Source organism: Gorilla gorilla, chromosome 2 (assembly GCF_029281585.2).
Source record: "Gorilla gorilla gorilla isolate KB3781 chromosome 2, NHGRI_mGorGor1-v2.1_pri, whole genome shotgun sequence".
Classification (NCBI taxonomy): domain Eukaryota; kingdom Metazoa; phylum Chordata; class Mammalia; order Primates; family Hominidae; genus Gorilla; species Gorilla gorilla.
Window position 1 is genome coordinate 24,762,204 of NC_086017.1, and position 12,337 is coordinate 24,774,540.

Consider the following 12,337-nt stretch of genomic DNA (forward strand, 5'->3'; position numbering starts at 1 on the left):
TCAGGGTGGCCTCTCTGAGTAAGTGATGTTTGAACAGAGGAACCCAAGGGAGGAATGGCATTCCAGACAGGACAGCCCGTGTAACGGCCCTGGAGGAAGAGCATTTGATGTGATCGAGAACTGGCTGCTTGTGGCTGGAGAGTTGGTTGGAACTAGTAATTGCCACTTTGTCTCCAAGCCAAAGGCTGTGAAATATAGCAACGGTAGTGAGGAACAAATCTTCAATGTAATAAGAAAGTCGAGGAAAATACAGCCTTCATATGAATTACTGATGAATACATGACTTGGGAGGAGGGCCTCAGAAACTCACTTTACTTCCAGATTCAAATCCTTCGTCAGCCTCTTATATACATTTTCAGTTCATCAAGTATTTCCTGAGTGCTACGAATACTCCAGGCACTATGTGCTAGGCTGGGAATACAAAAATGAGTAAGACACTGGTCCTCAAGCATGTGAATATGATTTATTTATTTATTTATTTATTTTTTGAGACCAGGGTCTCACTCTATCGCCCAGGCTGGAGTTGAATATAATTCTCTGTGTGTGAGTTTTCTCTCTCTCTCGAGATAGAGATATTTATACACATACATACACAGACATAAAATGTTTTAGTGTTGTGGTTAGCAACTCCCCAACTTTTACTAGCAGTGTGATTTTGTGTAAGCTACCTTTCCTAGCCTCACTGTTCTCATCTGGACAATAATAGAGCCTTCCTTCCTGAACTGAAGATTAAATGAGTTAATGTAAATAATAGAGCTTAGAAAAGTGCCTGACATGTAGCAAATACTGTGTAAATAGAGTTATTGTTGTCATTATGAAGTACTGGTATAGACATTGCACTAATTAAGTGATATAAATAATGAAATTTTTATGCAGTGTGGTGTAGGGGCAAAAACAATAGATTCGAACACCAAGATTCTAGGTTTGGCTCTGTGCTTTCAGCTAGTTACATGGCATCCAGGACAAAAGTTTGGAAAACAAAATAGTGGAACTAAATAGTACTAACCAAAGTATAGGGTGCTTTATGATTTACAAAACTCTCTTACAGGCAGTATGTTGTTCAGGCACCACTAGAACCCACGTAATGGCAGAGGCTTCCTGTTCCATGTTTAAAAACCTTTCCAAGGCTTTTCATTATTTTCTTATCTGTGGTACCCCTAGCTTCCTGTGCTCTAGACACACTGGCCTACCTTCAACTTCCTTGACCAGTGTAGCTTACAGTGTAAGCTTACCCCCCACCCCCACCCTACCTCAGATACTGGCTCAAGCATCACTTCTTCAGGGAAGTCCTAATTCCCATTGCCAGTCTAAATCAGATTCTTTTTATTCTTTTCTTCATAATCTTTATCTCACTTTATAATTACACACTCTATTATGTGATTATTTGATTAATGTCTGTCCTTACCACACTGTAAGCTGTGAGAGCAGGAATACATTTTGTTTACCATTACTTATCCAGCACTTAGAAGAGTGCCTGGCACTATTTGTTGAATGAATTGTTGATAATTTATGATGTCACTGATAACTAAGTTGCTGTACATTGGTGGATACCTTTTATGTGAGCCTCTTTGGCAATTCAGATAGCACTGCCAGCAATAATAAGCCTGTTACGGTATTTGGTTGAATTTAGCAAGTGATTTCTGACAGATATGCCACTTTCTGGAGACATAAATATGGATAAAATGACCCATTTCAATAGTTTTTCCCACTCATTTTTTTATGATTGAATTACAAGTTTAACTACATGAAAGTTAATAAGTTCATATGTGAAGAAATAAATAGCCCAAACATAATTATGTTATTTACTTTAACTGAAGAAACAAAGCACTAAGCTACCATGATTTTCTTGAAATCAAATATTCTGATTTTTGTCTCACCATCACGGGATTGGAGAGAAGGAACAAGCCTCCAGTGGGTTCACAGGGAATTGGGAGTTGAAAGTCTCTGTAGCCATTAATTCGGGATATTTATCTTTCTAAAGATAAATTGATTCATTTAATGAAATTATTGAAAATCACCTTTTAATTGCTTTACCAAGGTTAAAAGCAAATTTTGTTAAGTATACATCAAGTTTCTACTCGAAAGTGTGGTAAATAAAACATTTGTATTAACTTATTTTATATTGTAAAACTTTTAAAATAAGATATTGTTATGGTATTTTAAAAATAATAATAGTTTAACTTTATTTTTGGGTTTTTTTTTCTGTCTTGCTCAAAGATTTTTGGTATCACTTGTTCAATTCCTTAAGCTAATTACTCAGGGTAACCAAAGAACTGCTAGTTTAGTAAAACAGCTATATGTTGTCTTACACCATTAAGTTATTTATTGCTTTCAGTAGTTGTATTCACAGTGACTTTTAAGTTTTGTTTCGTGATCATTCTTTTATAGAAAATCCCTGTGTGTAACAACCTCCTCACTTTATGAGGATGGCTGGAAGTTTTTTTTGTGTGTGTGTTTTTTTTTTGTTTTTGGGAGTCTCGCTCTGTCACCCAGGGTGGGGTGCAGTGGCGCGATCTCGGCTCACTGCAAGCTCTGCCTCCTGGGTTCACGCCATTCTTCTGCCTCAGCCTCCCCAGTGGCTGGGACTACAGGTGCCCGCCACCACGCCTGGCTAATTTTTTGTATTTTTAGTAGAGACGGTGTTTCACCATGTTAGCCAGGATGGTCTCAAACTCCTGACCTCGTGATCCGCCTGCCTCGGCCTCCCAAAGTGCTGGGATTACAGGTGTGAGCCACCGCGCCCAGCAGCTGGGAAGTTTTTAGCATCTGTCTCCAAGGAGTAACATGGCAGGGCAGTGCAGTGACAGAGCTTGGGCTATGAAGGCAGAAAGGCCTGGCTTCAGAACCTGGAGTTGGTAGCCTCTCTGAGGCTTATAATTCCCCATTTGTCAAACAGGGAGGTGGGATCCAGCATTGAGATTGGGGCCAGGGATAGTGGATACTTGTTGTCTGAATGACTTTGAGAACAAGGGAGGTGAGTCTTTGTGGAGCAGCCCTGTCTTCAGCCGTGGCACTGAGCCACTGGTCTCCTGTGTCTAGCTGCCTGAGTGTCTCCATATATTGAGGGCCCTCTGTTGGGATTTTTATTGTTGAGTTCTCTTACCTATAAGCTATATGCTCCTTTAGTCCCAAACCATCTCCTATACAAGTATCATCTTAAAAAATACCACACGGGGGGGAGTCTGTGAAGGAATCTTAGAATCTCAGAATTGGAAGTGGTCTTAGACCCCAAGTCCAGCCTTGATGTAAGAATCCCCTGCTAGATTTTTGTTTACCTGTTTTTACTTTATTGCTAATTACGAGCGCCTTAAATGATGCCTTTTTTCTTCCCTGTGTGATCATCATCTTTAACCTAATGGATACATTTGTGCTCCTGTTACACATTGTAAAAGATATGTTCTTCCTTATTCGTTGGAGGTTTGCTTGCCTTCACCTTAACATGCCAGAGGCTGAGATTCTCTGTCATTCTCTCCCATCCTGCCATTCTTTCCCCATATCCCGCTTCTGATACCCGAGGTAGCAGTCCTACTCCCCTTGCTCACTTCAGGTCCTGAGTGCTAGAGAGTAAAGCAGCAGGAGCTCTATACCAAAAGGAAGAACTGCCCGGGAACAACAGCTCAACTAGCACAGCTCAACAATGATGAGGAGTGGGAATGACTAGAGGGATGAAAGCCAGATCAGGGCATTGGCGTAGGCATTTGTTAAAGGTACAATAAATGCAGATGCAGACCCCTGGTACCTGGAAGTCTTAGAATAGAAGGATGGGAGGTGAATTGTTAAGGACAGAAAGGGAATAGGCTAGCTCAGACACTTAACTGTTTTTTCTGTGTTACCCTTGGACTCCAGTTGGCCTGTAATGATCAAAGTCAGCCTCAGAGGCAAGTGTGATTTTTTAGGGGCAATAAAAAGTACCTCCTTCACTGTAATAAGAGGCCTGAAGTCCTTTAATAGGAGGCGAAACTTTCTATTCCATAATTATTAACAGTAACCCCAAAGATTCTAATCCCTGAAATGTTAACATGTAGATGGAGAGGAATTTCATTCCAAGTGCCCAAGTGTAAAAGAATATTTCCCCCTGTTTGCGTTAGTGAGAGGTGTGAGAAAAGGTCTTGGGGCCTGGAAAATGGGGTGACTGCTGCTGAAAAGTGAAGAGAAATGAGAGGCTGGTAGGGCTAGACTCAAGCCTGAAGGCTTCCTGGTTTTACAGGGAGCTGCTTCATTTACCTTTGTTGTTCATATGTTGATAAAAGCTATGCAGGGGAAAAAGTTTCCTACCTGACTGCCCACCCATGTTCCTTAAAAAGAAAGATTCACATACGGCCAGGCATGGTGGCTCACCCCTGTAATCCCAGCACTTTGGGAGGCCAAGGCAGGCAGATCATGAGGTCAGGAGTTCAAGACCAGCCTGGCCAACATAGTGAAACCCCGTCTCTACTAACAGTACAAAAAATTAGCTGGGCGTGGTGGCAGGCGCCTGTAATCCCAGCTACTCGGGAGGCTGAGGCAGGAGAATCACTTGAACCCGGGAGGTGGAGGTTGCAGTGAACCAAGATCACGCCACTGCACTCCAGCCTGGGCGACAGTGCGAGACTTCATCTCAAAAAAAAAAAACAAAACAAAACAAAAAAAAAACTGAGGCTGGATGGCTCTTGAGAAGTTACACAATACTAGTGGGCTTCATGCTGCATTTCCCCCAGTGTATTTGTTGTATAGTGAATCTGATTAGGTATTATTTCTAGAACATTTTGGATATGTCATTTGTACCACACTCGTTCTTGTCCCCTGTCCCACCACTATGGTGTCTGTAATGATGCATCTTTTTATTAGGTTGATAAGATGACTAACCCTGGAATTGAAAAATCATTTTTTAATTGATTGCTTTACCAAGACTAAAAGCAGATGTCACAAAGTATATATCAGCTTTTAACTGGAAAGGCTAATAATTAGACTGTGTTGTTGACTTATTTAATATAATACAGATTTTTAAAAATAAAATTTATAATATGTCTTTTCTAAAGAAATAAACAATGTACTTTCTCGAGAATAAAAATTAAAAATAGATAAAAGTAAAACAGTTAATTTTTTTAAATAGTAAAATTTTCAAACGAAGAAAAGATAGCAGTACATCAAAAGGCATGTGTGAAAATGTTCATAGGAGCACTAATCATAAGGACTCCAAACTAGAAACAATCTAAGTGTTCATCAGCTATAGAATGGAGAAATAAATTGGGCATAGTCGTACATTAGAATACTGTACGACAGTGAAAATGGATTCACTTCTCATGGTTATTACAAAAATAATGTTGGGCAAAAGAAGCCAGACATACCAAAAAGTGTATTATAAACAGTGCAATAATATTATAAAGTAATGCCAGTAGTATAAAAGTCAGGAGAGGGAAGAGAAGTTAATGACTATGGGAAGGGGTGTGAAAGGGACTTTTGGGGGTATTGGTAATGTCTTGTTTTCTGATCTGAGTGGCATTTACATGTGTGTTCTGTGTGTTCAGTTAGTGAAAATTCATCAAACTGTTCATTTACGATTTGTGCCTTTTTTTGTTTTTTGAGATGGAGTCTCCCTCTGCCGCCCAGGCCGGAGTGCAGTGGTACGATCTTGGTTCACTGCAATCTCCGCCTCCCAGGTTCAAAGGATTCTCGTGCCACAGCCTCCCAAGTAGCTGGGACTACAGGCGTGTGCCACGATGGCCAGCTAATTTTTTGTATTTTAGTAGAGACAGGTTTTCACCATGTTGCCCAGGCTGGTCTTGAACTCCTGAGCTCAGGCAGTCCACCCACCCCGGCCTCCTAAAGTGCTAGGATTACAGGCAGGAGCCACCGAGCCTGGCTGGTTTGTGCCCTTTTGTATCTGCGTGTTGTAGTTAAGTAAAAAGTTTTACTTAGTAAAATTGTTCTCACTATTTTAATTAATGTGATTATTGTGTAGGTTAAGTTTTAAGGGAAGAATGCGTTCAAAGTTCTGAAAGAACTGCCATGGTACTACCTGGGTGGAGCAGCCTCAGAAATTTCTGTTAGCAATACTGAAACATAAGTCACATATTAGGACTTAGTGGTTGTGTATATCAGTTATTAAATGATCTAGCTTATTGATGTAAGCAATTTGTTCCCTTAGATAATTCTTTCCTGTCACTTTTTTTTTTTCATTCCCTCCTTGACTTCCTTTTTTCTGGGAAATTATTTTGAAGGGCACTGTGATCTAGAGGGAATGTTGCGATTTTAGAGTCAAAGAGGCCTCAGTTGGAATCCTAGCTCCATCGCTTACTAGCTGGATGATTTGAAACGAGTTACAAGTGCTGAGTCTCAGTTTTTTCCATCTTCATTGGTGAGCTAATATTACATACTCAGAAGGTATGCTAAGGATTAAATCATGCCTAGTTTGATTTAAAGCACATTGTGGATGTCCAGAGAATTTATCCTGCTTTCCTTCCATCCATCTACCCTGGCTCTTACTGATAGATATGAAGAAAGTCCACATCACCCTTACACTTGGGCTCTTGGTAGGATAAGAAAAAATCATCCACAGTATGTAGTGACTTTTTTAGGGGAGGTATCCACACAGAAAATTGTAGAACTGCCCCGATACTATAAATATGTAAGAACTTCATTTAGGTGAAAGCCACTTCTCTTCCCTAGTAGTCACTCACCCAACCTTGCTACTTCTACCATATACATATCATTACTGCACTTTTTTACAGTTGCTTTGAATATGGAAGAAACAACTTTCCTATGGAGGGTCACAATGGAAAGGAAATTACCTGACCCTAAAGCTAAGTAAACTTGGAGTCTAAATAAATAATTGGCTTTCCATTGACAGGAAGTATACCTAAACTTAACCTTAGAGGCATCCCAGTGGGTATCTTTTCTGTTGATGAACATTTGTATTACACTAAACCTGCCACTTGAATTTCATTTTCTACTTTCAAGTCTTGATCTATGATTGCAAGTTTCAAGCTATGTATTTCTTATTTTTTATCCTCTCTCAGGCTATCTAAATCCTTCCATTTTTATTTTCCCATGAATATGAACAGACTTCTAACAATCAGAATAATTAGACTTATACTGAATGCCTTGTACCTATCAAGAGTTCTATGCCCAGTAGTATTTTGCAAGTAGTTATTAGGTATTGGTTTATTTTTAAATATTTGCAAGATTTTTTCCTAATTTAGCCCCATTGTTTTGCCCAGTTGTACAGTTTAACAGGGCGAATTACAAATGCTTTGTGTGTGTGTTTGTTTTATTTTTTTATTATTTATTTATTTTTTGAGACAAGAGTTTTACTTTTGTTGCCCAGGCTGGAGTGCAGTGGCTCAATCTCAGCTCACTGCAACCTCTGCCTCCTGGGTTCAAGCCATTCTCCTGCCTCAGCCTCAAACAGCTGGGATTACAGGCATATGCCACCACGCCTGGCTGATTTTATATTTTTAGTAGAGGTGGGGTTTCTCCATGTTGGTCAGGCTGGTCTCGAACTCCTGACCTCAGGTGATCCGCCTGCCTTGGCCTCCCAGAGTGCTGGGATTACAGGCATGAGCCACCGCCCCTGGCTGTGTGTGTGTTTACACTACTTCCATGTGTATATAGTTAAATTTCACGTGAGCCTTATGTCAAAATCAGACCTATTCCTAATCATAATACACATTTTACAGTTTGAGTTACTTTCAGATTTCTTTGAGAAAGCAAAAGTGGCACCATCACCTTTCACCAGTAATAGCTACCATGTGTTGCATTTCTATGTCCCAAGCACAACGCATACACATTTAAGATCAAATCTTCACTATAACCTCATATGGTCAGTATCTGAGAGATCAGCTTAGTGCCTGAGCCTCAGAACCCAATATAGTTATTTATCTAAGGAAATACCAAGACAGTAGATACTTTGCATGTTAATATTTATAAGCCATGTAACACATAAATATGGATGATTTGAATCAGTTGATTGTGGAGGGAAAGGCAGCCTCACTCATTCCTGTTAATGAAGGCAGCGTCTCCTTGTCCCAGGACTTGTTCATTGTTATCTGAAACTGGAGATTCAGGTGTTTCCAGAGCCCAGCTTTTCACTGCAGTGAAGTCTGCCCTACTTCACTAAAGAAACTCTGGTTGCAAGGTTTAGTTAGCTATCACATTGTGAGCCTGGAAGAGCTAATTCAAAGTCATTGTTCTGTTCTCTGCTGCTTTGTTGTTGATGGGGTGATATTGATCCACTTGGATTTGAAAGAATTTCTTATAAAACCTGTCACATAAGGCCAACCAAGTATGATTTACTACTATCATTCTATGGTCTGTATTACAATTTTTAATTTTTTTAGAGATAAGGTCTCACGATGTTGCCCAGGCTGGATGTGAAATAGTTTTTATATACTGTGCCCGGTTGTCATTTGTGTGCTATCGAGGAAAAACACACTACTTTAAGAATCCGCCTTCATCTCTAGACTTTACTATTGCTACCACTTCCTAACTGGCCTCCCATCTACAGTCTCTGTCTTTTCTATCATTTCCACACTGCAGTCTAAATTTTTTTTTTAAGATCCAGATATGAGTGCATCATTTTTCTGCCAAACTCCTGATAATTCTCTGTTGTCTACAGTGTCAGCCTCTCTCCTTCCCTGGTCTCTGTAATAATTCCACACCACATTGCCTGCCATTCCTCAAATATGCCACTCTTCCTCATACCTGCCAGTTTTGTATGAGCTGTCCTCTCTGCTTAGAACTCTCTTGTCATCCATCTGTCTTTCCTTGCTAAATTTCCATTCTTCCTTCAAGACCTAGTTTAAATAATTCCTCTCCTGTAACGTTTTCATTGGTTCTCACAGGCAGAGAGAAATGTGTCTTCCCTGGGACACTCATAGCATTTGCTTTGCATAGATACTTCAGTTTCCTTCATAAGTTCATCAAGGACAAGGACTGTTTATTCTCCTCTTTCTCCTCCTTGTTATTGTTAATTCTCAGCAGTCAGTTCATTGCCTAGTTCATAGCAGTTACTTAATAAGAACTGATGGAGGTGGTTGGACTTGATTAGTAAAATCACCAGAGGAAGATCTTCTGTAGCACTTTTTTTTTTTAACTTAAGGTACTCAGTATTATACTTCTTTTGGCAGCTAATCAGGTTCTTTCCCCTAAACATTATTGTGGGGGTGGGGGGCAATCTTTGAAGGTTAACAAGCTGAATGGGTCAAGTATTAGCCTTTAGGACTCAGGTTTCTGTACCAACAGCGAGTTAAGTGTTCTGTCCACAGTGGTTGTTAATATAATGCCTTGTGTATAGTAACCACTTAGTGTTAGTTGCTGCTATTAGTTTTATGCTTGGCTCCACCAGCCAAGAAGGTTGTTTTTAAAAGCTTTATTTCTATACTTTGTAGTATCAAAACAATAGGATTTTTTTGTTGTTGTTGTTCCAGATTGGCTGGGTGGTGCGGCTAATGCCTGTAATCCCAGCACTTTGGAAGGCTGAGGCAGGCAGATCACGAGGTCAGGAGATCCAGACCATCCTGGCCAACATGGTGAAACCCCGTCTCTACTAAAAATACAAAAATTAACTGGGCGTGGTGGCGCATGCCTGTAATCCCAGCTACTGGGGAGGCTGAGGCAGGAGAATCGCTTGAACCAGGGAGTCGGAGGTTGCAGTGAGCCGAGATCGTGCCACTGCACTCCAGCCTGGCGACAGAGCAAGACTCCGTCTCAAAAAATATATATATATAAAATTGTGCTAGTGAAGATAGTTTTTCAAACTACATCTAGACACAACCCACTGTTCCTTGGAGCCTCTTATTCTAGTGGGACATCTCCTAATTGATAACCATTTTCTGGTGGTACTTTTTCAAAGATGTATGACCTTCCTTCTCACTGTGTGATCTTTCTCTCTCTAGGACCGCCTATGGCTGCGGTAGCAGTGAGAGAAGCTCTCAGGTGAGAGTCTTATACCCTGATGTTACCTTTTTTGTCTGGGTGCATTTTGGCTAAATGTCCACGCTGCCCCACTTCCTGACATTACTTGAAGATTCTGTTTTACTTCTTACATTGTGATATCCTGGAAGAAAAAGCCTTTGTCTTCCTTTTTTATATGAGAATAGGCTATATGGTTTGTGACTTATTTTCAAAAGTAATAGAAAATATTTTTTGAAACTACTTCTCACTTACCTCCTCTGACTGGATTTAAGTCTTTATTGAAAGCACTTGCTTTAACATAGTTTCTCTTTCAATTTCTCTCTCACTCTTAGTCTCATTTTTTTGTCTCTGCTTGTTTTTCCAGAAGGTGCACATTCCTCCTTGTTCATTTTTAAGCAGCTTCCACAGCTGCTGTTGATGATGCCTGATGCTGCTTTGAAGGCAGAAAACCAACAGTGAGATCAAGAATTGTAAGAATTCAAGTGTATAAAGAAAGGTTGCTGCTCAATTCAAGTGTATAAAGAGAGGCGTTTAAGATGATCCAGGAAGTTGGTGTGGGAGAACAAGGTGGGGGGCACTTGTCCTATCAGAGAGCAAGACTTACGCTAACACTGCAGTAAAAAGATAGTGGTGGTGACCAAGAGAAAGACACAGAGAACTTAGTGGAATAGAATAGAGAACCTACAGTTATATCCACATATATAGGAAAAACAGATATGGCAGAGATGGCATTTCAGATCAGTGGGGAAAAGGATAGATTTTCCCCATATAGATAATCCATTTTCCAGAACTATTTCTTGAATAGAAAATGGTAAATGGATTATCTACATGGGAAAAAAATTAGTTGGATCCTTACTTCTCATCAGATTCAAGAATCAATTTGCAGATGGATTGAGGACTTACATATGAGGGGCAAAACTGGAACATTTCTAAGAAAATATATACAGTTACATTCCTGGGATAGGACAGGATTTTCATAAATGAAAGTACAAACTGTAAAAGAAAATAGGGATAAATTTAGCCTTATTAAATTTAAGGACTTCTGTTCATCAAAAGACACCTTAAAGAAAGTAAACAGATGAACCACAGAGTGGGTGAAGATATTTATAACTTATCAACAAAAGATTAATGTCCAGAATACTTAGCTTTTCTAAACTTAAACAGATTTACTGCTGCTTCTCTGTGACTTCATATCTGTAGTCACCTGTTGTTAGATTTATCTTGGGATCCCCAGCCCTACCTGAAGTTGATTGATCCTGCAAATTTAGTGTTAAAGTGAATTATTACAGAAAGGTTTCTGTACTAGGCCTCCATTAAATCAGATTGTCATCTATAAAATCCACTTTTACTCATAATTTGATGTATCAAGCCACCTCTTTTAGGGAACCCAATAGAAAGATACACCTTTCTAGTACTCTGTTTCTATACTATTCAATAATATTTTCCTAACAATATTCCTGTAATAATTCAAATTCACATATTTCTTACATTGAACTATAGTTAATAACAGAGGAGAAATTCTGTTGACATCTAAAAGTGATAAAAATTATTAGTTGCAGCCAATGTTTAGATTTATTTTTTAATGTACAGTACCTATTGGCTATCCATTTCTTTAAAAATTCTTATTTTCTGTTTTGAGGAAGAATCAGACTCTAGACTTTTACATGCAATACTTGTATTTTTAACAAGTCAGTTGACTTTTCTGGTACACTTAAAGACGCCTTTTCCTTCCATCTCCATTAGTTGTAACCAAACTATAGCAAGAAAAAAAGACCAAAAGGTATGTTTGTGTTTTTTTCTTCTAGAAACAAGTAAAAGTTAAGTTTTTACCATCTATTAAAAGAATAAACTTATCTCCTCAGTTTCAGACCTAATCATATTTTGTGAAAATGAGTAACTGATACTGGTGGTCTCATGTCATTGTAGAAGTTGGTGCAGTATCTGCTGTCACGGAATTTTGACTCCTTGAAGACAGGAGCCAGGTCTTTCATATTTGTCAGTCACAGTTTCATCCTCCTGTTTCTTTCTCTTAGCATTCTGGCAATAAAATATGAATTAGAATTATCATAATAGAGGTGGCTATCTAATAATAAATAGAATGATGTAGAAAGTTACCAGAGAGTTAAAAAGCTTCATAGAGACCAGTGATTATAATACCTTAGATAGGAACTACAGAAAAATATTTTGTAAAATTGTATTGCAAGATAATCCACTTTGTGATTGAGGGAGGGCAGGCAAATGAACTGTGATCTTCTATATTGCACACTCAATAATACTGTATAGTTTTTATATGTAAATCTTGGTAATAGATTTGAGCTTTGTTCTCCTGTGGACCATGGGACCTATACAGTCAACAGTGAACGTCCAGAAATTGGGTCTAGATTATACTGAATTCTTTGTGGTAGAGCCTTTGAAAGGGCTTAGGAAATATTCAGGAGAGCTT

General features: G+C 39.1%; 1 protein-coding gene across 7 annotated transcripts in view; it reads left to right on the top strand.

The window, feature by feature from the left end:
• NR2C2 (nuclear receptor subfamily 2 group C member 2) overlaps window positions 1–12,337 on the top strand; it is a 104,027-nt gene that overhangs the window by 1,704 nt on the left and 89,986 nt on the right. For 2 of the 7 annotated variants that reach the window (XM_055381080.2, XM_055381081.2), the window contains exon 1: window positions 10,256–10,364. The exons of 3 other annotated variants lie outside the window; for them this stretch is intronic. The gene's annotated coding sequence lies outside the window, so the exon portion shown is untranslated. Of the gene's footprint in view, window positions 1–9,875; window positions 9,916–10,255; window positions 10,365–12,337 lie in introns of those variants that run through there. 2 more of the 7 variants (XM_031009547.3, XM_055381077.2) reach the window with 2 other exon arrangements.